The sequence below is a fragment of the Mus musculus genome, chromosome 9 (assembly GCF_000001635.26).
Source record: "Mus musculus strain C57BL/6J chromosome 9, GRCm38.p6 C57BL/6J".
Lineage (NCBI taxonomy): Eukaryota > Metazoa > Chordata > Mammalia > Rodentia > Muridae > Mus > Mus musculus.
In genome coordinates, this window is record NC_000075.6 from 25,551,599 (window position 1) to 25,577,119 (window position 25,521).

The following is a 25,521-nucleotide window of genomic DNA, read 5'->3' on the forward strand; positions in this document are numbered from 1 at the left end:
CTAAAAGTCCTTTTCTCTTACACAGGGGCTGGCAATAGATCTGAATAGTAAAGGTTTGAGTTGCACAAAACACAACATGAAAGGTTGGCAGTGTCTGGAGGTCGTAGAAAAGGAGATTTCCAATGTCCTCTCCTTTACAGTCAGCCACAGTTAGCATAGTCTTAGTATTTTAGCTGAGGTTTTCCTGTTATGTACAGCCAAGAGCTGGGGCATCTTCCAGCCACACTATGTCTCCCTGTGACTTGGAGGCTGGCAGAACATCATCCTGGAGGCCTGGGTTTCCTTCCTTACTTCTGATCTTGTTCTCCATGCTGCCTCCTTATGTACACCCGATAGCTATGCTCATCAGAGCTGAACCCTGGCCACACTGTTGCTGGGGGTTGTTTTTTTCTTTTACCCTGCATTCTATTTTCTCCACTTTCCTCAGTGCTCCTTACTAGTTTGAGGCTCTTGTGAATTATCTGTCCTATTCAACATCAGAATTGGCATTCTGATAGAGGAATTGTGAACAGCGGTGGCATCAATGGATAAACTTCCAAGCTTCCTATTTTGACTTTTTAAAGCCTCTCCCCGCTGTGTTTGGTTTGGCTTTCTGGAGTCATGTGTAGCATTAGCTGGCCTGGAACTACTGTATACACTGTACTTGGATGTGCAGTGGTCCTTCTGCCTCTGCCTACTCAGTGCTGGGATTTCAGGCCTATGTCACAGCCTCAAGTTAGGGAGAAACTGTGGCTCTGGGTTTTTCTTTTTTATTTATTTCTCACAAATACTACACAAGGCCCAGTTTCTGGATTAGACACAGCAATTTGTCAGTTATTTTAAAAATAAGTAACAAACCATAAAATTATCAATCTAAGTTTTCTTATGCAGTTTTTATTAGAAATATATTTGCCATAACATTTATGCAGAATGCCTGGTGCAGACTCATGCAGGCCCTGTGCTTGCTACTTAAGTCTCTGTGAGCCCATAGGAGACCTGCTTAGTTGATTCAGTGTGCCATGTTCTCCTGGTGTCCTTGACCTGGTGACTCCTACAGTCTTTCCTCACACTCTTTGGCACAGTTCCCAGATCTCTGAGGGGAGGAAACCTGATAGGGACCTCCAGTTTAGACTCTTCATCAGCGTAATGTCTGGCTGTGGGTCTCTATCTGCTCCTGTCTGCACCCAGAGGAAGACTCTGACAGTGACTGGACAAGGCACCTATCCTAGGTCTCTGAGCTATCCAGTCTCTAGGTCCTGACCATGCAGACAGTATAGGGCATGGGTTCCCTCTCCTGGCATGAACCTCAAGTTGTATAAGATATCTGGTTGGCCACTCCCACGAGTTCTGCACCACCATTGCCTCAACACATCTTGCAGGCAGGAAAGATTGTAGGGTTGCAGGAAAGATTGTAGGGTTTTGTGGCTGGGTTAGTGTCCAGGTTTCTCTTTCCATAGTGCATGAGTACCTTCTTGTGACAGAGACTAGAATGCAGTGGTGAAGGATCCTTGAGGGCATCAGCTCAATCTCTCTATGTTCAGTGAGCTGGATGGATGCAGCCTCCACTGTCAGTCTTTTGAGAGCAACCCTCTGTCCTAGCATCAGCCTGGGTTGTTTAGGGATCTCTATGGGACCACCTCAGCCAACAACTCAACAGAATACAACTCAGTCCCACCCCTGGCTATAAAAGATGGCCATAGCCTCCATTACTAGGAATCCTCACTAAGATTACCCTCATTGATCCCATGAAGTTTCTACTGCACTGACTTTTCATACCATACCCCCAAATTCTCCCCAATTCCAGCTGTCTCTTCCCACACTCTTTCCTTCAACTCCTTCCCTACATTATCCCTCCCACTACCATCACGACCTGCCCCCAGTCCACTTGCACATTCTATTCTGTTTCCTATTCCTGGGGAAATCTATGCGATCCTCTAGAGACCTTCTCTTACCTAACATCTCTGAGTCTGTGGATTGACTATTATTCCTTAACAGCTAGTATCCACATCCATTATGACTGGTGGCTTGATATTTCTGTGAGACTCCTAACAGAGGAGTGAGTGGTGTGTCTCTGACCCTTTTGCCTGTTCTTGGGACTCTTTTTCCTCCTATTGGGTTGCCTTGTTCATAAAGGCTTTCTGCCTTGTCTTATTGTATGTTGTTTTGTTGTTTTTGGTTTTCATCTCTTGGAGGCTGGATCTGGGGGAGAGAAGAGGTGTAGGGGAGAACTGGGAGGAGCGGAGGATGGAGAAACTGTGGTCAGGATGAATTATAGGAGAGAAGAATCTCTTTTCAATACAAAAAGAAATAGTTGAAAGACTTGTAAGGTTAAAAAAAGTTCAGAGAAAGAATTATGGAACAAGAAATAAATAAATAAATAAGTGAAAAATTGTGGGAGATACACATAAAGAACTTCTCTGTCAATATTTTTTTCTGAGCTTAATATATCCTCTAAGTCTTCTCTGCTAACCCAAAGTTAGACTTGTCTCCATCGACTTCTTATTAGAAGAATATTATTAGAACCATGATCAGGGTATCTAATATGTATAAGTATCAAGGCCCGTGACATTTTTCTGAAACAATATTTATGTGTGCATGCATGTGTGTGTGTGTGTGTGTGTGTGTGTGCACGCGCGCATTTCCTGCCACACAATGCTTAGCTCCCAAGCACAGTGAGAACCATGCTTACCAGTTGCCCGTCTGTGCTCTTTGCTTTTCGAGTAGGATCTTCTGTTTTCCTGAACTCAAGTCACTAAGACTGGTTTCCTAGGATTTAAAAACAGACTCATCTAATGAGTTTAAATGTGGCATTACATGAAAGGAAATAAAAATATTGTTACAGCTTGATTTAGAAAGATCTATTTTTCTTCCCCCTAATGGTCCTTTCCAACAGCTTCCTGCAAGGCTGCAGACAGTACTGTGGCCAGCCATTCTGGCTCGAGATCACCTTCACCCTGCCAGAACAGAGGGCAGCCATGAGCTGACCTTACTGTCATCAATGCCCACCTGTGAGCTCAGCCTCCCAGGCCACCCAACTCACAACTGTTGCCTGTTCTGTACCCTCGGCTGTCACTCATTCATCAATCTCAGGTCAGCTGATCTGCTATGATATCACACTCAGTTTTTTAGAGCTGAGCTTCAAGGGCGTAGACAGGTTGAGTCCAGCTTGCTTATTATTATCAGTGAGAGGCCTCCTGAGCAGGTTACCCACAATCTTAGCGTCTCCTATCCCCCAACCCCAGCACGCAGGGTTACAATTGTAACTACGTCATCGGAATTTTGTGAGAACTAAAGGGAATGACGTATGCAGCAATAGAGATCATATATTAGTAAATGCCAGTGTGCCAGTGTCTACCCTACGCTGTCAGTGAGCTGCTGTTCTATCATTGTCACATTCATCATCCTTATCAGCCGTGCCGTCTCTTCCTCTCTTGAGAAGCTTAAGGTGAGCTTTACCACTGCCATTAGAAGATGTTAAAGGGAAAGCCATAACTTTCCCCTGCCTCCATTTGCCAAACCTGGACAGGAAGATAACCGGTCCTCCTCCCTGCCGCTGCTGCCGCCATGAAGTGTTTCTCTTAAAATACTGACTTTGAAATGCAACTCTTTGTCTGGTTTTCTGGTAGGTGGAACACATGATCTCTAAGCCCTGCTTTGGTGTTTTCTATGTGTGACAAGTATATATTCGTTTTACCAGGAAGCCTGGGGTTAGGAAAATTAAACTTAATACAGTAGTCACTCTTCCAGCCAGAACCTAGTGCTAAGCAGCATTGGAATTAGAAGAGAATCGTTCCCCAGAGATCTTCAGGAGGAATAGGAGACAAACAGTTTTTATATAGATGCGGGTGACTAAGCCAAGGATGTTAGCTTGGCTCCTGACAGTAATTGGGAGTCGTGTTTCAAATTCACGGAAATGCACATAGATAGTGGCTTCTGTTGTGATCTGGATTTGCAGTTAATTTAGCTTTCGTGAGTGCAGTGGCTGCTCTGTTTTTGAATTGTACTTTATACCAAAGATGGTAAAGTTATAAAACTTTACCCTTGAATGGTCTGTGTAGAACCACAATGTTTCAACTGAGGGAGACTTTTCCTACACATTTTTAAGAAAGTACACTGAGACCAAGGTTATTGAGGCACCCTTCTCTCCCGGGCCATAACTGGCTTATTAGTCAGGCAAAGGACATTTCCACCTAGTGTCTTGGCTTCCATATCCAGATGGTCACAGAACTGTAAAGAATGTATAGAATAATAAAGCACCTTGAGTAGACATGCCCTGCATTTGGGCTAAAATATTTTCTAGAAAACATATCCTTTAAAAACATCAGATGAGATCCTTCGGATCTTCTGTGTTATCTTTCCTCTTTAGCTTATTTCCTCATTAGTTGGAGCTTAATGTGAAGGCCACCTTTCGAGGTTGGTAGTCACAGTCTATGAAGGTTGTTTGTTTTCTCGCTGTGTTGAGCAGAGCTGTGTGTGGTCATAATTAATCTCACTGCCACCCTTTGCCTGGCAGGAAGATGCCCACACTAAAAGGACGGTGAGCAGAAATGGGGCTCCCATTGGAGTTTACAGTCTCCTGAGTGCAGCTCTGAGGGAGGCAGCTCCACTTTCCAGACTGCTCCCTGGGTTCTACCCACAAACCTTATGGCTGGGTACTGGAGTATCTTGGTGAATTGTAGGCTAGGCTCCATCGTCTCTTTAAAGGAGGTGGTACTGGGTTTGTAACTCCAGGGTAGACTGCTTGACTATAGCATGCATAAGGTCTAGCTTTAATCCCCAGTAGCAGCAAAAGAATGGGAGTAAATATCTGATTTCTCCTGATGTTTTGACATCCCCACAAGATACCATGTATATACTCAGGGGCTCACACTGTCCTATCGTTTCCCCATGTGGAGCTTTTAAAATCTCTTTAGCTTTATTAGTTATCAAAGGTAAGCATGTACAGAGTGAGAGGTTATTTTAAATTGGTCATATTAGCAAGAAACCATAGTATGTAAAGTTGAAGTTGCTAGAAGCAGCATGCTGGTCATATCTGTGGAGGGCAGGTGACAGGAGGCTGACCCTCAAACACATAATGGGCTTCATTAGTCTCAGAGATGCCCCGACTCTTTGGCTAGGGCCTGTTCCTGGGAATGTCTCCTAATGGAACAGTCCATGAAGATAGATAACAAACACATTGATACATGCTTTGCAATGGTGCACAAATGGAAGGCAGATCATTGTCATAGAGAATTGCTAGCTTTTAGAAAGGACTGTGGTAGGTCTGCAGTCATGGGTATGTGACTACCATAAATGGGGAAACGTTTAGCCTGGTAGGAATGTGATATGCTTTTTATTGAAAAGGAAATTTACTTCTGCTTGCTTTGATAACAACTATGTGTAAATATATTTTTTGTTTTCTAAGCTGATGTTTCCTGAGCCCCATCTCCTATTAGACATTGTGCTAGTGGGTGTTTGCATCTGTGAACAGGACATTTTCCTTTCCCTACCTCAGGAAGCTCACTCTGTTGCAGGCAAGGGGACCACCATTTCCTGTTACACAGTTATTTAATTACAATAGTATAATGAAAAAAGAAAAAAAAAAACTCAAAACAAATCAGAAAAAGCAGGTTGTCAGGAAGGGGGCCCTAACCTAGTGCTTTTATTGCATCCAGGAAATATGGGAAACGTAATTTAGGAAGGCTCTTATTTTCCTTTATCATTGAGGTAATATTCCTGGATTAAACATTTTAAGACCTCTTTGGCTGCTACAGTGTGGCGGGGGCAGGAGGAAGGAGCTCCATGGTCTCTGCAGGGTGGGGTGGTACAGAGATGGAACAGCTTGGCATCCCGTACACAGTGGGTCCTGGTAGAACACAGCAGCATGTTGCCAATTGGTGGCTTAAATCTGGCCCATGGCTCTTCTTTGTGAGGTACCATTGGATACAGGGATACCCACCATTTCATTTCCTGCCTGTGGCTGCTCTCATGCCACAAGGACAGAGTCCAGTGGTTGTAATAGAGATAGTCTATCTGGCAGACCTCAAGTTATCTATGAGTTGGCTCTCTTTATTTGCTGTTTGCTGACTCATCTTCTAGAGAAGTAGTATCTTTTAAGAATCACATGGGATGCCAGGCAGTGGTGGTGCATGCCTTTAATCCCAGCCCTTGGGAGGCAGAGGCAGGTGGATTTCTGAGTTCGAGGACAGCCTGGTCTACAGAGTGAGTTCTGGGACAGCCAGGGCTATACAGAGAAACCCTGTCTCGAAAAACAAGAACAAGAACAAGAACAACAACAACAACAAAAGAGTCACATGGGAACTACATACACTTATCTCAGAAAAATTCATGTATGAACATTTTGTACATGGTTGCCTTCCCTTATTTCAGGAGCCTATGCGGCACCTCAAGGTCTTACTACTGGTGAAGGTAGGATTCATTTCTTCCCTCTAGGTATGTCCAATCATTTCTTCTTTGAGGTTTTAATTGTGGGATGAATTTGCCAAAGGCCATGGAGCACAGTGCTTAGGTCAAGGAGAAAGATTCTGTGGTTAGATCTGGTCAGATTTTGTATACTGTATCCTGCTGGTCCCAAAACATCATCCCTTCAGTTCTTTCTGTGACTTATAGACACTCGCACAGTGGGGACTTTAAGGGGATATCTGGCTCCTATAGTGTCCATGCCCCCATTCTTAGCCACATCAGACATATTTAGGTCTCCTGAAACCTAAAGTGGGCTGAGACTTGACCTGCTTTCTCCTTTGCCTCTGCCCTGTTTCTCTTGGTTGGTACTTACTCAGATAAAAGTCTTAGTCACATAGCCAGGCTTCATCGCCTTCAGCATTCTTTGGAACTTAGGAGTGTGGCCCTTGTCTAATAAACATGGCAATCTAATACATTACCATAGACAGCTTCTTTCTAAGCACTTTTAACTATAGAGGATTTCTCTTTGGGGCCAGAGAGTAAGGATGCTTCCAGCCAAGCCTGATGACCAGAGATCAGTTCCTGGTGCTCTCTAGTAGAAAGAGCGAACTGATTCCTGGAAGTTGTTCTCTGACTTCCATAAGTGTGTAAGTGGATACAATACTCTCTCTCTCTCAAATAAAAATCTTACTTTTTATTATTATAGATTATTGTTAAATTATTACATTAAAGTTTTTGAATGTAATTAATTTTTGGATAATTTTTGTTCACATATATTTTGATATTGAAAATACATTGATTTAGGCTTGAAATATCTTTTAATTTTGAGGGTATAACCATATGGTCTTTCTATGCCTGTCACAGCTGTGAATATAAAGACATATTTATTAATTTTAGGTTTAGGCCTTATAGCTTAGGCTTGTTCCCACCTAGCTCATAACTTAAATTATCCCATATATATTAATCTATGTTCTACCACATGGCTCATTGGTTATCTCTCCTTCACTCCTGGCCTGCTTCTTTCTCTGCATCTGGCAGGCAAATCGTCCACATTTGATTCGTTCCCTATCTCTGCCAGAAGTCCTGCCTATTCTCTCCTCCTTTGCTGCCAGTCTTTTATTAAACCAATCAGCAGGTGAGAGAGAGTGTGTTTACAAAATAACGATCTATTCAAGGCTAACTTCCTCCTTTCTGTTCTATTAGATTTAGTGTATCTGGTTTTATGTTGAGGTTTTTGATCCACTTGGACTTGAGTTTTGTGCAGGGTAATAGATATGGATCTATTTGCATTCTTCTACATGTAGCCATCCAGTTAGACCAGCACCAATTTGTTTAAGATGCTCTCCCTTTTCTACTGAATCTTGTCTTCATGCTGGTCCCCCAACAACAGCAGGGGCTGTCCCTAAATCTGATGCCTGTCTATGGATTCAGTTCCCCTAACTGGGCTGCCTTGTCTGGTCTCAGTGGGAGAGGATGCGCCTAGTCCTGCAGTGACTTGATGGGGTGGGAGGAGTCATATGTCACTGGATCGATCTTTGAAAAATGTTTGAAGTTATAGAAGTATGAATTGACAAGAAAAGGACATAAGTCACCCTTGGAGCAAGTGTGGCCGGTCAGCTGAGCAGGAGTTTCATGGTGGCCATCTTCTGCCTTTCTGACTGTATTTTGAGGCTACTCCTCTGATGGTTAATTGGGTTTCCCGAATACTCCTAATGTTCCATTGTTCATATTAGTCTTCTAGTTAACTCTAGACTTACAGAGGAAATGAACAGAGATTGTATACATATGGGTCACTGATGTATCCAGAGCTCACAGCTGTGTCTATTTAAAAAAAAATAGCAACAGAGGCTAGTTCAGTCGTGCCTCAAGATCAGAGGAGCTTTGGCCCATTGGACATTGTTGAAGTCTAAATGTGCACAGGAGAGCTAGCTTTCCTTTGGCCTAGAGAAGTCAGTCCTCTGTGTTTCACTAAGACTTTTTTCCCCACCCACCTAAAAGAGTTTTGCTGGCCTGTCAGGGTGGCATTCCTAGGTCATGAGCTGGCCACAACTTTTTTTTGTTGCTGCCTTGCCCACCCTGAGATGTCTCCCCTGTCTCTGCTATTTGCAGTCTCCACTTATGATCATGGTTGTGTACCTTATATCAGAATAACCTTCCCTCAGCTAACAATATAAACTGGGTAAGATACACTCAAGTATTGTGAGGCCCCAAAGGGCAGCTAAAATAGGCAGATACTGCGGGAGCTACAAGAGAGGCGGGAATGAGCACCAAGTAAGGTCGGTTTCCCTGTGACTTATTCTAGCTCTCTACTCTGTGGGCAGCTAGTCTGTGGGCAGCCAGCTTCCCAGCAGATGCTGGAAGTGTACAGGGGAATAAGAACATTTTGCATGAGTTTGGGACTCCCGATTTTCTCTGTTGTTTTCTGTCTTCTGATGTTACTGCTTTCTTCTCCCTCTTTTGATTTAGCTTATTTTTCTTGGAGGCTTAGATTCTTCATTTGAACTCATTCTTCTCTGCTGGTATAAAAAGGCCCCTGATTGTAAACTGATCTCTAATATTGCTGTAGACAGTTCCTTCCACTTTGGCACATTGCCTTTCCAGTTTATCCGTGCCAAGGTCTTCACATTCCCTTATGATTTCCCGTTTAATCTTTTGGTATGTCTAAGTGAATTGTATAATTTCCACACATCTATAAATTCTCCAAACTTATTTTTCTTACCGATTTCTCATTTCATTCCACCTTGTCGTAGTCAGGGAACGTGTTTTTTTTTTTTTTTTTTTACTTTTATCTTTGTAAATGTGTTGATCCATGGTTCCTAGCCCCGTATATGGTTTGTCCGGAGAGCTCCTGTGTGCCAAGTGGAAGGTGTGTATTTCTAGATGCTTGGAGTGACTGTAGGCTTTGTTGATTCATGTTTCTGAATTATGTTATGTTCTTGTCAATCACCTGTCTACTTAAACCATCCATTTAACTATTGTTGGTGAATTACCTATTCCTTTAATTCTGTCAGTTCTTGGGTCAAGTATTTGTGGTTATGTTATTAGGCTTACAATGATCATATCATTCCAATCCCGTGAACCTTTTATAATATATTGTCCTTTCATCATGTCTAATTTTTAGTAATTTTTTTTAAAGTTACATTTTTTTTCCTTTCTTTTCTTTCTTTTTTTCTTTTCTTTCTTTTTCTTTTTTTTTTTCTTTTTCCTTTTCTTTTGACAGGATTTCTCAGTCCTGGCTGTCTAGGAACTCTCTCTGCAGACTAGGCTGGTCCCTAACTCAGAGACCTGCCTGCCTCTGCATCCTGAGTGCTGGGCTGTGTGCACCACCACACCCAGCTGCAGTTCATTTTTCTGACCTTAGCGTAGTTCCTTCTTGCATCATATCTACTCTTTCCCCTTTGGGTTTCAGTTGCCACTCTCAGATCCTACAGATAGTTGAAGCTTATTTTTTATACAGCCCTATTGTTCCTAGTGTTTTATGCATCTGGGCTTATGTTGTGAAGGCTGTCATTGAAGGGGAGGCTACCATTTCACCTGTGGTTTTCTCTTCTTTACTCTTTGTTGTTGATCCTGACTGCTCTGCTCTTAGGTATTAAGCAAATCTTTTTTTCTATCATTTGTTTATTTTTTTCCTATTTACTGATTTTTTTTTTGAGACAGGGTCTTATTATGCAGCCCAGACTAGCCTTGAACTTGGAGCAATCCTCCCATATCAAAGGATTATAATAAGCCACCACATCCAGCTTTAAGTAAATATGTCGCATTGTTGTTTTTTAAAATTCTTTCTTTACATATACTCTTATTTTTTTTAGCAGTTTCATGATTTATCATGGTATCCTAATTTATAAGGTCACACTAACTGCATTCAAATTTTTATTGTCTCATACTTATGCTACCAATCCCCATAAGCGATAGGCACATCTGTGCGCCAGAACTCCATCCTCTCCTCTCCCTTTCACACTAGTGTTATACACATCAATACATATTTTGCAGCCAGACTGTGCATGGTTGTAATTCATATTCATATATATATATATATATACATATATATATATATATATATATATGTGTGTGTGTGTGTGTGTGTGTGTGTGTGTGTGTGTGTGTCTTTTAAAGGATGCAAGAGATAGAGCAAGTATTTACTTGTAGATTAGCTGTGAGAATCCTACCTTACAGTCACACCTCATTTTTTGTGCCTGTGGATTTGAGTTACTACTTAGTGTGGTTCCTTATTCCAGAACATCATTATTTATTTCTAGCTCCTTTCTACTTTATTTCATTTTTTAAAATGGTGTAGGCATTACAATATAATTATATGTATGTTCTTTTATACAGCCCGTCACCTCCACACACCATAACTCTGGTATTGAAACCATGACCTTGTAGATGCTGAGTGCTCTGTTCAGCTGAGACACACTACCCCAGTCGCTGCAATCGCTTCTTAAATGAGCTAATGAAAGGGTAGAAATAGGCTCCCATAACAGCAACTACATTTGCATTTACAGGTGGTGCTTGTTTTTGTTTTGTTTTGTTTTTTTGGTTTTCGAGACAGGGTTTCTCTGTGTAGCCCTGGCTGTCCTGGAGCTCACTTTGTAGACCAGGCTGGCCTCGAACTCAGAAATCCGCCTGCCTCTGCCTCCCAAGTGCTGGGATTAAAGGCGTGTGCCACCACTGCCCGGCTGTTTTTTTTTTTTTTTTAATTAAGGTCTCTGGTTAATGTGAGATCATTTGCCTTTAGCCTAAATGTCATATTTTTCAATTATTAAAATATAGATATATCATTTTTCCCTTTCCCTTTCCCCCATCCAATTTCTCTCATTTCCCTCTTTTTTAAATTTATGGCTTCTTTTTCTTTATTATTGTTTATACACACACATTCACACATAAATGCATAAATATATATAAATAGACCATAGTCATTTTCTTTAGTGTTGCATATATATATATATGGCTGAAATTTGGTATTGGAAACAGAGGGCTCACACCTGGGAAAGACTAATTTTCTTCCACTCTTAGCAGTCATTAGTTGCCAGTAATTCCTTGTCTAAGAGTGGGGCTCCATGATATTTCTGCCTTCCATGATAGCATGTCTATTGATCTAGTCATTGTTCAGGTTGAAGATGAGTGTAGCTTCCCTGTCATTTTTAGGTGACATTATCTCACAGCAGGCTTTTGGTTCTTTGCCTCCTACAATCCTCGTGAGCCTGAGGTAAAAGAGTGGTATGGTAGATGTATCCATTGGGGTTAGACACCCCATAATCTGTTGATCTCAGCATTGTGACCAATTGTGGTTTTCTGTAATGGTGTTAATCTGTTGCAAAGAAAAGCTTCTTTGCTGAGGGGTGGGAGCTATATTTACATGTGATATCAAGGTATGTTTTAAAATGCACTCAGGAATCACACTGATCTAACAAAGTGGCTGTGGTAGGTTCTCCTATAAAATCCATGACTTCCCCAGCCCCAAGTAGTTGTCTAGGTTTTCAGTCCCAGGCTCAATTTTTCTCTCCCATTGAGCTTTCAGTCCAGTTAAGAGGAGTTGGTTACTGCCAGGACACCAGTGCCACTATTACTCATTTAGAGATAGCTAGCCATACTGGTTATAACTTTTTTTATTGCTCATCAGATAAATCTCTCAGTGAATGATTCACTTGGTTTTTTGTCTCCAAGTTTATTCCATCTTAGCTTTCGAGACATAGTTTTCCTGATTGTAAGATTAAATGGCTGTCATTTTCTTTCAGCACTGTATATCTGCCGTTTCTCTCCTTTCTTCCATCTCTTCCTTTCTTCCTTTCTGTTGGAAGCCGACCCGCAGTTCACATGGACTGGGTTTCACCTGGGAGGCAAGCCGGGGCTGAAAAGAGAGGGGAACTAGACAGTCGAGAGAAAAATGGAGCTAAGTAGCAAATGTGCTTATAAGGGGGTGGGGGTGGGGAGGCCCATTCCCACCAATCCATTCTTTGAGCCCGGAACCAGCTGCAGGTGATGACACACAGGTTAGGGTTTAGTCTCTGAAATAGCTCAGTGGCCTCTCAGCAGGTAGCAGTGTCTTGAAGGAGAACAATGGCAGTTTGCTGAACAATAGAGTGATCTCCACCCTAGGTAATCTCCTTAGTGGCCTCCGAGGTCAAGGTCTGGATCAGCCAGCTTTAGGCTGGGGAGTGGGGTTTACACCTTTCTTTCTTCTTCCAGAACAGGGCCTCATGTAGCCCAGGGTAGCTTTGAAATGAATGTGTAGCCAAGGATGTCCTTGACATTCTGATCTTCCTGTCCTCATCCTCCAAGTGTTGGGTTTCTGGTGTTTGCCATTGCTCCTGGCTTGAATATGTCATTTCACTGCCTTGGTCTCCATTGTTTTTGTGAAGTTCAGAAGTCTGTCTCACTGAGACCATGTGGCTTTTGACAGCTGGATATATTTTTAATACTGCCATGCTAACCAAATGAAGTATTTGATCTATTAAGTTTCTTAAGAGTGATTCATACATACATATTTCCTTAGGGTCCTAAAGTTGCTCCTGCCTTAGTGACTGTGTTTTGTTTGTTTGTTTGAAATGTGCATTAAGACATTAGCTGCATAAAGTACAATGAAAGTTTCATGTGGTTTGAGCAAAGGGGAAAATGACAAGATATCAATATACTCTAGAAATGCCAAGGATTTTATAGTGAGCAGACATTGAATTTGCCTCTCAAATACTATATCTCGAAATCAGTTTAGTACATCTCACCTAGCATTTGTTTCAGTATATGTCTTGAATGGGTATGTGGGTCAGTGAGCATGTGGATAGCTGAATGACAGGGAGACCAACAGAAATAGAATATATTCGACTGCCACATAGAATCGTATTGCTGCTGCTGTTGTAGTGAAAATGTGTGAGAACTGCTGTGTTAGTTTGTTGGCTTGGGAGTGAGGTGCTGAGGGATTTGTCAGTATTAGAAGGCTTCTGCTTGTCTTCACTTTTTAACAGGTCAGTGCTGGCTCTCACAGTAGGTGCACATAGCCAACACCTGTAGAAGCTGGGAGAGCCATGTGGTACATGTTCTACAGTTTCCTGGCCTTTTTAGTCTATTCTCAATGCTTGTCTCATCAGGAAATATAAACAATGGATTAGCCCTGGAGAGAACCTGCAATTCACTCTTTCTAGAAAGAAAGTTCTTAGGCTTTTCATGAATGATTCATTCATTGGTTTCGGAATACCGACTTTGTCTTCTTCAGAGTTTGGGATCGTTGGTTATTGAAAAGAAACAAAAGGGCAGCCAGGTGGAACTGATTTTGCTGAGTTGCTAACACATCAGTGCTACATGTTCTCCGTAGGTAAGATATCTGGACTGAGTTGGTTGTCAAAGCTTGCTTTGCCAGAAATAGTTCAGAGGAGTGTTCTGATAAACTGTCAAGTCTGCCTTTAGGGTAAGTAATTCCTACAGCTGATAAAAAATATTTTCATTAACTTTCAAAGACATTGAAATGGTGAATTTGGATCTTGAGATTCTAGATTCTTTGGAAAGTGTCCAGCCTGGTTTCAGAGCTCTTGACCCACCTGGGTAGTGATTCACAAGTGCACACTGATACCTGGATGCAAGACCTCCCTCTGGGTCCCAGACTTGGTTTTCCCACCACATGCAACTGCTAATGCAGATCGCCAGCATTTACTATACAAAGCATTAAACTGAAGAAGTTTGGGGGTTTTGCCTAAATGCTAATACTTGCATAAGTTGCTGGGGAAGGCAGGAAAACTCCCAAGGCTTCTAGCCTGTAAGACTGTAGGATTGCATCATAGCAAGTCTCCTGCCCCTCCTCTTCCTCACCACTTGCCTGGAAGCCCCTGTGGAGACTCAGCAATTATCCATTGATGGTTTGCTTTCTCTCTGCCTCTTCACCCCCCCATTTATGCACTTGTGAATATATGAATACAAATATGAATATATTCATGAATAAGACATGGAACGAGAGTTTATGCTTCCTTGCAGGATGAGGCAGGGGTATTTTTGAGATTTTGGTAACGGCAGTTAGTGAGCTTTTCTTTTCTGAAAAAGAAATGGCAGAGAGTAGAAAGTGGGAAGTGCGTGCCTTCCGTACAAGTAAAGTTTAAGCCAATTAAGTGATATTTTTACCGTGGTTGGATGAAATTTCTAGAATACTGGGAAGAGAAATTAAATATAAAATTCTAATTTGGTTTCTCCAGTGTCATTGTTTCAGTCTCTTATTTATACTTTTTTCAGAGTCGCCCATCTATACTATCATTTATACAGAAAAGCTTTGTCATCTGGAGGGGGATGTTCCAGGACCCCTCTACTCCAAGTCCCCAAATATTTGCATATGTGCTACACATACCCTTTTCTACTATTTAATCATGTTAAGATTACAGTACTTAATACAATACAAATACTATGTCAACAGTAATTGAATTGTTTGGGGAGTGATACTAAAATATGTCTGCATATGTTCAATATACACAAAAGTACTTCCTTCTGAATAATTTTAATGCATAATTGCTAGAATTTATAAATACACATGCTGGATCCATGGGTATGGAAGGCCAACTGTGTTTGTTTCAGAAGGGAGCTGAGAGGCCTGGTGGACTTGAACAAACTTACTGGGGGCCTGACACACTAATATGAAGTGGCTTCCCACCCCATAGCTTTGTCATGGCGGCCACAAAACAAACCTTGCCCACTGTTGAGCTTGGTTTCAGTGCCCATTTCCTAATCCTTTCTGTCCAGTTTACATTCAGCCCACCCTCTCTGCCTATATCCTGGAAGGATCTAGAAAAGGATCTTGTGAAACTAACATCACATAGTTTGGCATTGCACCTGGCCAGAAATTTAATGAGAAAGAAACTTAACTGAAAGATAGCATGGGAATTTGGCTTTGTGTTTCCCCATTAGCCTAGAAAATTGAAGAATTAATGGATCTCAGACATTCTTCACTTCTTGCTGCCACCAAGCCTCTGGGAATGAAGAATTGTAGGTCTTTCTATCCTTTGCTGCCCACACAGGAAAGAATACTTAAAGCTACTCAGCGGAAAATAAGAAAAGTAAAGGCTTTCAAGAGCAGGATTTGGCATAATTAATATCTAAGTAGAAAAACGTGAACTGTATTGCATTCCCCCACAGCCTTGCAGTCTTCATGTTATGATTATTGCTGAAGAAAGCAGGTCATGTAAATACTGTTTAGAGTAGCTGAAGCCTGGCATTTCAGAAGAAAAATGACAACCAGAGCCGTTTCCCCGAGGCATCATAAGTGCTAATTCTGTTTAGTGTGACAGTTCCTAAATAACTCTTGGTCCCTCGCAGAAGCATGTGTAGGTAGTGCTGGGGCTCTGCCGTCTAGAGAGAGAGTCACAGAGGAAGCTAGTTGTCAGCATGTACAGACCAAGAAAATGTGTCCCTGGAGCTCAAAACCTATCTGGATATTCACAGAAGAGGTCCCCGAGCTAGTGTGAATGGCAGGCTGTGCTCTACTCCAAGGGAATTGAAGAGCCTGGGCACTGAACCTTCCTCACATTTGCAGTCTTTGTCTGGCTTCTCCTCTTCTTTCTCTTTCTCCTTACCCTTGCTCCTGCCATATCTGAATTTTGAACCCTCTGGGGTAAAAAGGCTCCATTTTAGTAATTTTTACATCACTCCAATAGAAATTCCTGACCTGCATTTTTTTTTTGCCTTTTTACTGATTCTTTGTGAATCATACATCATGAACCCCAATCCCTCTCATTTTCTCCTCCCCTCATACCCACCCTACACTCTTGAGACCTCCCATCCAGCAGTGGAAAAAAAAATCCTGTGGAATTGTAGTGTGTCACACAGTGTGCCCTTTTGTCCACACTTCTTTGCCTGCAAATGTTCATTGCAGTGACTCCTTGGTCTGGAACAAGACCTCTGGCTGCTGCTACTTTATCAATACTGGAACCTCACTAGGACTTCTCTCAGATATCATGTTGTCCTGTGTTATGGTGATTCTGTAGTGTTGAATCTGTAGGACCAGCCCCTTCATGTGCGCCAGCAGTTCACTGATGGGGCAGATGTTGGAGTGGGCCAATTCCAAGCCCTGGACCCTGGGTGCACGAGAGATCTGAGCTGGTCAGCCTGCTGGCTCGTCTGCTTCCACACCCTTGGAGCTGGCTCACCGGCCACCCTCAATCCAAACCCAGGGCCAGCTCTTCTTATGTGCTCCCAGGCAAAGTGCAGGGCCTGGTCTCTGGAGTGTTACAGCTGGTGAGGAACATGGCCAGCTATCCCACTCTCATGACCCTGGGGCCAGCTCTCCTGACTGCCATAGATATCAAGAGATAAAGGAGGGGAGGAGGGCATCTCCCCCTTGTCTACACCACTATAATAGACAAGAGGCAGGCTGTCTCTCTTGTGTTCACATCCTTGGGGCTGGCTCACCTACAATCCCCACATCCATGGCCTGCTCTACTGTGCTGTCCAGGTGAAGCGCAGGGCTAGTTCTCCCAAGTGCTGCAGCAGTTGAGGGGCAGGGACAGTTCTCTTGCTTTTAAGACCCCATTGAGGCCAACTCTCCTTTCTGCTGTAGGTGGCAAGGAATGGGGGGGGGGGTTCTCCCTTGCTCATGTCACTACACAGCAGAAAAGTGGTGGGCTCAGCTCTTTCATGCTCATGCCCTCAGGCAAGCTCCCCAATGCCCCTGCCAGAGTAAAGAGTCAGCTCTACTCTGCTGCCCAGACAATGTGCACGACCTGCTTGTGCTGAAGCTGATGAGTGGCAGAGCCAGTTCTCCTGCCTGCGATAGCTGGTGAGGGATGAGTCGATCTCTCCTTCTTCTATACCACAACACAGGAGAGAGTGGTAGAGCCGGCTCTCCTATGCTTGTATCCTTGAGGCAGGCTCACTAGCAACTCCTACAGTGTCAGGGCCCAGGGTGGGGGGTGGGGTGGGTCAGCTTTTGTGTTCTTAGGCCTCTAAGGCCAGCTCTCCCATGATGTCGAGGCAAAGGGTGGGGCTAGTTCTGCACAGCCCTCAGACATTAATATGGTGCCAGGTGGCTGTCCAGGTAAGGGACATCTATCTGCCTGACCTTTGGTGGCAACAGATCCTTGCTGTTACAGGGTCATGGACTCGTATGTAGCCCTAGGTACCATCACTGGCTACTCACATCAGGCAGTTCCTCACTACCCTCTAGTCTCCAGTTCTGCCTCTCTTCATTGTATCCACACCCTTCTGTTTCTCTTTCTCTTCCATTTCTCCACCACTTACTTGCTCACCTCAGTGATGCCTTGGGTCTTTGAGGAGTGGTCTTAGGAGTGCTCTGCCCTCACTCATTTACTATGGCACAGGGGTCATCTTAGGCCTGGCCTGTTCCCCAAGGCCTGAGCAGGGCTGGACTGGTGATCTTCTCATGAAAGCTCTCTCTCTCTCCACTCTCTTCTCTCTCTGTCTCTCTGTCTCTACTCTCTTCCCAGATCCCCTTCCCATGCCCTAAATAAACTATTCTATACTGTAGCTGTCCTGTGGCTGGTACCTCAGAGGGAAGAGATGCCTCAGCATGGGCCTGCAGAGGCACCTCCTTCCACCTCACCATACTGTGCCTCTACCAAACTTATCCCTGGCTTCCTTTTCTTTTTTCTTTTTATAAAACACAACAGTTCTTCTAGTCTCCAGGTTGCCCACCCCCTATATCCTGGAAGGTCATCTGGGCCTGCCTAATGTAGGACTTGTAGTTGTCTTGGGCTCCCTCTTTTCAGGGAATGTTAGGCTATGGTAATCATTCAGACGTTCATGGGTAAGAATGCTGAACATAGCCTCTCTCCTCTCTGTCACCTTCTGATCCACATGTGGCAAAGCAGCCACGCCTCCAATGCTTCTAGGGACAGTGACCTACAACTCTTAAGGCATGAGTTATTTGGACTTGTGGTTCAGGAAGTTTCAACCCATATCCTTGGCTCCATTCATCATGATGGTGGGAGGCTTCTCACCTCATGGCATCCAGGAAGTAGATGGAGGCCATGCTAGTGTCCCTGGATCTCAGTTTCCCTTTTTACTCCCGTAGTCCCAACCTCTGGGATGGTGCCAGTCCCATCCCCCCCTTATTTAATTATTATTACTATTTTTTAGAAATGTGTTCAGATATACCCCCTAGGCCCACTTTATTAACTTTCCAGGCACTTCTTAAGTCTATAACCAGATAGGGTTGGAGAGGTGGCTCAGTGGTTAAGCGCACTTTCTGCTCTCCTAGAGATCTGAGTTTGGACCTCAGCACCTGTGTCAGGTGACTCACAACCAGCTGTAAATGCAGCGCCAGGGAGCGGATCCCTTTCTCCCTTCCTTGAGTCTCCACGCACAGAGGAAATATTCACTAGAACACGTATACATGCACATGAGTTAAAAGGAAACTTTACGTCTGATCTACTATCACGTGCTCTTGTGAATCACTTTGCTTAGGGTGGTTTGGGGGAGTCTCTTCCTTCCATCCCTGTTATCCATTCTCTCAGCCTGTTCACCTGACATCAAAGAGGAAAGAAGAATCTCAAAACGGGAAGGGCTGTGTTTGTCTAGGTCAACAAGGCCTGCATTAGGAAACGTGTTACCATGTGGTGCAAGTTCACGGCGAGTACATCTGATCACAAGTTCCATGTTGTAACACATAGCCTGACAGCTTTTGCTGAACTGGGAGTGCAGCGTTTCAGTAGGAAGTAGCAGACAGCTCCGCGTCCTTGGCCTTCACCATTAGCCTGCTTGTCAGGCTATTTAGACTTTAGACTGTGTGGGTAAGCATGTTCAGTGAAAACTGTGGCATGACCATCCCTATGTTTTACTGTGATGTGGGATATGCTTCAGTCTGCCCGCAACTTCCCCACGCTCTCCCAAAATAGCTATAAAATCCTCCAAAAGGCATTGCTATTTTCAGACTTGCTTCCACTTAGAATAATTAGTTTCAATCATTACTCACAAGTTTAGTGCCTTAATTGGGAAAGAAGAGCTTATTTTATTTGCCCTAAAACTCTCTCTCTCTCTCTCTCTCTCTCTCTCTCTCTCTCTGTCTTTCTGTCTCTCTGTCTCTCAGCCAGTTTTCAGTCTTTGAAGAATTACTAGGTCATTCCTCTAAGTGAGCAGAGAGAAGTCTTGAGTTTCTGTGTATAAGCAGCCACCCCACAGTGGGACCTGACCTCTCTGTTCCTACTAGATCAGCTTGCATTCTGTACTGCAGCTATGTAGCCTCTGAGATTGCAGGGCCCCTGTTCACAGTCTTAGTTGATGATAGGGGTGTTTGTGGGCAAGGGCCTGATTCCTTTCAGCCTGGTTAGGACTCAGCAAGCTCATACTGCTCTTGCCGTCTCTGCTGCAGCTAATAGCTCTCTAGTCTATTAACTCTTTGTGCTTTCTCCACTCCACATGTTCTGTGCGCTTTCGTTGCTTCTCAAATGCTCTCCCGACTTCTTTGTCTAGTTGGCTCCTCTTACTCTTGAGTTAGGGGCTCAGGCATTACCTCTGTAGAAACCTCCTCCATCCGAGTCTGAGGCAGTTTCAAAGCAGCAAATATGCACACAGGTTTCTCCAGTTCTGTCTTCATAGCATGAGTCACTGGTCCGGTTTTGCTTTAGGCTGTTGTTTGATTAACTGTGTGTCTCCACCTCTGTTCCCTAGCCTTCATCCCTAGCCAACAGAGGCTGGGCAAGCAATCTTGTTCTTTCCTAATTATCTGTGGTCCAGAACTGCTGTGCATCCAGTGTTTCTGTCTCACCCAGCCTTTGTGCACTGATGCTTTAATCCCTGCAGTGAGGCAGAGCTTTGAGAAATAATGAAGGGAATGAGAATACAGGTTTGCTGCTAAATAACAAACATGGCCCAGAAGGGCACATTCTGGAAGAGAACCCCAGGGATGACGATGGCAGTGGTGTGCTGCCTGATTCTGGTGGATTTGTTTAAAGCACCGAGCTGCTGAGCACATACATTTCCACAGAGTTCAAATCTGGTGTTCAAATGACACTTTTAAACTCAAAAGCAACCATACTACTTAGCTGTTTTGGGGGCTTACACTCACTTGAGGGTCCTAGCAAGTGCAGGTTGGCCTTAGGAGAAATTCTCCACAGAGACATTTTATTATAAAGACATTATAAGGGATAAAGGTGAGTATTGTCTGTCTCCAGATGGAAGAAAAGAAGTTTATTTGTGAGGATTCTCCTCTTTTGTGCCCATCAGACATTTTTTAAAATGTCACACTGTTTCTGATCACAGATTCTGGGAGGTGGAGTATAGCTTTGGCGGTATACTTCCCAGGCCTCTGAGTTGTGGTCTACCACAAAACAAAGACTCTTGGTTTGTTTTCATAAACAAAGACAGTATAACTTTAAGTTCTTTTTTTTTTCAAACAATTTTTTATTAGATATTTTCTTCATTTACAATTCAAATGCTATCCCAAAAGTCCCTTATGCCCTTCCCCGACCCTGCTCTCCAACCCACCCACTCCCACTTCCTGGCCCTGGTGTTCCCCTGTATTGGGGCATATAATCTTTGCAAGACCAAGGGCCTCTCTTCCCAATGATGGCCATCTTCTGCTACATATGCAGCTAGAGACACAAGCTCAGGGGGTACTGGTTAGCTCATATTGTTGTTCAAGATACTTGAAACACAGATAAAACACATTGAGCATGTAAGGGTGGCGTGGGTGAGGGTCTCCTGCCACCATGTTAGATGATTATATAATGTTTCTAGTGAAAAATAAGCCTCAAATGACATACATTATCTCCAGGCAATGAATCTTTCACTGTCAAGGGGATGCGGTATAGATAATAGTGATTTAGAGAGCCCATTAGGTGGGCTTGGGGGAGTTTTTCCAAGTGTGGCATTTATAATCCTGACAGGGGGACAGTCTACCATAATCCCACTAGGGAGGAGAGACAGGAAGATCATATGTTTGAAGCTAGCCTGCTGGGCAACATGCTGAGGTGCTGTCTCAGAAAAGGGTGAGGGGACCATAGATGTAGGAAAAATTGTGTGTGTGTGTGTGTGTGTGTGTGTGCGTGTGTGTGTGTGTGCGTGTGTGTTGTGTGTGTGTGAGAGAGAGAGAGAGAGAGAGAGCGAGAGAGAAAGGGGGAGAGACCGAGACAGACAGAGAGAGCATGTGTGAATAGAGAGATGAAATCTATGGATGAAATTCATAGGAAAAAGTCTAGAAAGAAATTTCTAGAAATATTATCATTGGTGGTCTTTACACAGTGGTATTGTACACTTATTTTTTTTTCCTGTCTTTGCCTTATAAATTACCTGGGTTTATATCACCCATTATCCTCAATTTAAGATTTAATGAGAACAGAACAAATGACCACAAGATCTCCATTAGAGACTTAGCTACCATGCGAGATGGAGCCTTAGTGCCTGACAACCTTGAGAGAAGAAAGGAAGTTTTCTAACTGTTTCTGAAAGGTACGGAAAATGGTGACAGTGACACAGAGATGAGCTAGCAGTTTGAAACATATCATCCATAAGGAGAGCTCTTATTCAGAGTCCTAATTTCAAGTCTTGATATTTTAGAGAAACATCACAATAGCTGTGTTGTATTTAGAAGGTCAAACATGGTTACTATTAAGTTTATACTTAATGGGATTAGCTTATTATGTATCAGGCTGATGCTGTTTAGGGACTCTGGCCATTCTTTCCTTTTGGCCACCATGTGAAGAGTTTCTAGTGTCGGTTATGTCCTGTACTTGAACATTTAGATAAGGATACGCCCTTACTTCCCACTGACATTTCTACAAGCATTGTCGTTGTCTTTTGCCATATTGTATCATATTCAGACAAGAGTTGAATCCTTTGACCTTGCTTGACCTGAGACTGGGCTTCTCTTTTTGGTGGCAATCTATCTTTATAAGGAGAAAACACTCCATGTACTTCATCCCCCCAAACAGATTTTCAGTGGCCACACTGGGAACACAGAGGAAATCGGCCTCCTCATCATATGGGAAACTAATTGTCTAAGGGAAGTCACGTCCAAAGTGAGGGCAGCAAATCAAACGCCCTCCCAGGGAAGCAACTCATCTGGAAATCCATCACCACGGAGCCGGCTCTCCCTCTCCTTCCAGGAAGCAGGATGAAGTGGCCATGTGGTGTTTGCTTTAAAATGCCTACCAGTACTCCAGATCTGCTTCCAATTAACTCTGTGCGTGCCATTAACAATACGTATGTATAAATTGATCACAGAGCCAGGATTTTCTTTACCTTGACTACAAAAGGAAGCTTTAAGCCTCCTAGGGAGTTGGAACACTGATTTCATTTTTACTTCGACTGTGGCCAATCGCTTTAAGGAATATTCATTTTAGAAAGTGGGAGAGGTCAAGGTAAATTTAAAAAGTGCAAAGGTCCATGGACCAAGGCAGTTATTGAAAGTTATAGGACCCTTTGGTCACTGCAGAGAAAAGCAGTCAGCTGGTCCAGGGCAGACTTGGCATGCAGCAAACACTGAGGTCACAGCCGCAGTAGGTTTTGTCTTGGCATTTCCCAATGCCAGTGCCCCTGACACCTTGTAGCTTGTCATTAAGATGTTTGATTTAAGCCAGGCGGTGGTGGTACAGGCCTTTAATCCCAGTACTTGGGAGGCAGATTTCTGAGTTTGAGGCCAGCCTGGTCTACAAAGTGAGTTCCAGGACAGCCAGGGCTACACAGAGAAACCCTGTCTTGAAAAGCCAAAAAAAAAAGATGTTTGATTTGACCTCCTGTTGCCAAGACATAGGGCGGTGTGGTACTCAAGTGATTCCCATCATTTCTTCCTCCTTGGTTATATTAGTCAGTTCCCTGTGACTGGGACAAAATGCCTAAGATAACCACCTCTTAAAGAACAATTTATTTTGGTGTATAGTTTTAGACACTTCATTCTGTGGTTCATTGGCTGTGTTGCCTTTGGGCAGAACCCGGGGGTGGAAAGAACATGGCAGAGGAAGCTATTCATCTCAGAAAGCCAGGAAGCAACAACAAGGAGAAAGGACCACGGTCCCAATATCCTCTTCAGGAACATAACCCTGGGAACTTGATATCCTCCTGGTAGGCCCCAGAGTTGGAAGACTCCACCACCTCTCCATAGTGCCTCCTTCAAGGGGATGGAGGTCTTGATACAAAGGCTTTTGCGGACACTATATCCACACAATAGCACTGATTATCCTTCTGGTCACTGGCTGTGGGTCAAATTTTAAAAAATGGTGGGGCACTGTTTGGACTGAATGTAGAGAAACAAGTTGTGTCTATGGCTGTCCTCAGAACTCATGCTGCGAGAATGTAGAGGACAGAACACCACTGACATACTCGTCAAGACCTGCTGTGTGCCTTGATGTTATATTGTGATCTCATGGGTCAGCTGCAGAGAGCCACAAGTCAGATGCTTTCAAGGTGTGGGGTTGAAATGCTAACGTGGTTTTTGTTTCAAAGCTGTCTTCCCAGACAGTGAGTGATGGAGGTAGACCCGGCTGAGCTCCACAGAGCTGTCCAGCCTGTCTGAGCTTCTCAAGCTTGAGAACTGCCTGGGGAAATTTGTTACAGCTTTCGATCTTGGGCCTAACCTCAGAGATTCAGTCAATTAGGGTTTCTTAACTGTATTAAGAACAAGAGAGGCAGATGAGATGGCCCCGTGGGTAAAGGCATGTGTGGTAGAAACCTGTAGATAGAACTGAACATGGCAAGGTGAAGAAAAGAAGATTCAGCTCCATGAGATTGTCTTCCAACCTCCACACATGTGCAACTCACACACCCCGCCCCCGCCCCCATAATAATGCTAAGTAATCAATTCACAAAAGTGCAGGGACCGGGTTAATTCTGATTTATGTTGATGATCAGTTAGTCGTAGGAATTTGAGAAATGCGAGGGAGGGTAGTATATTGGTATTAGAGCTGAATAAATCATAATTTCGGGGACACATTTTTTTAAATAACTTTTCTTCTGCCCTTCCTGCCATTTTGGTCTTCCTGCCTTAGTGACCCAGTTGTATTCATGGGTCTATTATGTCTTCCTTTTGGTTGGGTGGGTGATGCAGATAATTTAAGAATCAGCTGACATCAAACAACTTAAGGCAGAGTCCAGGTTAAGAGTGCTTACAAGATGCTTCTTGGTCCTCTCAGTGTACGTTCATTATACATGATCCTGGGTTACATGAAGACATTTTAATATGAAGATGGAATGTGCTTTGAGCTTATTCTTGTTCCATACTCCCACCCTGCCCTTCCTGTTAGCCGTCTTATTTCCCTGGAGAGTTTTGATTCTACTTTAATATCATATGTACACATGATTTTACAAGCCCGTATAAAATTTAGGAGCCACAAATAAGAGAAAGCATGCGATGTGACATGAGTCTTCCTGAGGCTAAGTTCTCTAAATATGATTATCTCCAGTTGTGGCCAGTTTCCTGCAAATTATAGAACTGCACTTTGTAGCTGAAAGGAACTTCATTCTACATATTCAACATGCTTTCTGAAGATGTTCTTGTTTTCTTGCCCATTGGTATTGCTGGGATCCAAGGACTCTGTAAAGAGGGCCTGACCTCAGCTCCTCTGACCTTGCTACTCTCTGACCCACCTGTCAGGCAAAGGATACAGCAAACAGGACATATTTCAGGGCCTCCCAACAGCATTTGCCAGCTGTGTAATCCTGACCTTAAACCTAAGCCTAGACTTCACCTGTCTGTGGGACACTTTGCATATGAACAACTGTGGGCTGTGTGGAGATGGCAGGGTTATTCTGTACAGAAGCATTGGCCATAGTGAGGCTGATGGAAAGGCAGGCATGTTGGTTTCTTATAGCTTTCCCAGCTCCCTACTCATCCTGGGAAACTGAACTTTGAGGAAGCCCATCTTAGGAGCCTGCTGATGTTCATGTGGCTGGTCGGTAGATCTCACTTTGAGCAGCACGGACCTAAGAGGTGTCCTGCTGTGTAGGTTAGCTGTGAACTTCTAATGAAGAGTCATCTCCAGTTACAAATATATAGTTCTTTTTTCCAGTCCTAAAAACATAAGAAAATCCTACCTTTTACTTAACCACGATCCTGAAAATAGGGGATAGAAAAGTTTCAGCCAGCAATGTATCTTCTCAACTTCTTAAATTATTACTTGTCTTCAATAGCATAAGACATACAAATGACATCAGAGCAAGGGATAATATATTATATGGGCTGAGAGAAGATGACCATGGCCAGGTTTCAGATGTTCTAAA

The 25,521-nt window shown here is 43.4% G+C and overlaps 1 protein-coding gene and 1 non-coding gene across 2 annotated transcripts in view; one reads left to right on the forward strand and one right to left on the reverse strand.

The window, feature by feature from the left end:
* The window catches only part of Eepd1 (endonuclease/exonuclease/phosphatase family domain containing 1), a 122,598-nt gene that overhangs the window by 70,086 nt on the left and 26,991 nt on the right, over positions 1-25,521 (forward strand). The window lies entirely within an intron of this gene.
* On the reverse strand, positions 18,080-18,207 carry Gm25346. The gene has a single exon (XR_003948510.1). It is a non-coding gene; the product is annotated as a small nucleolar RNA SNORA17 (small nucleolar RNA).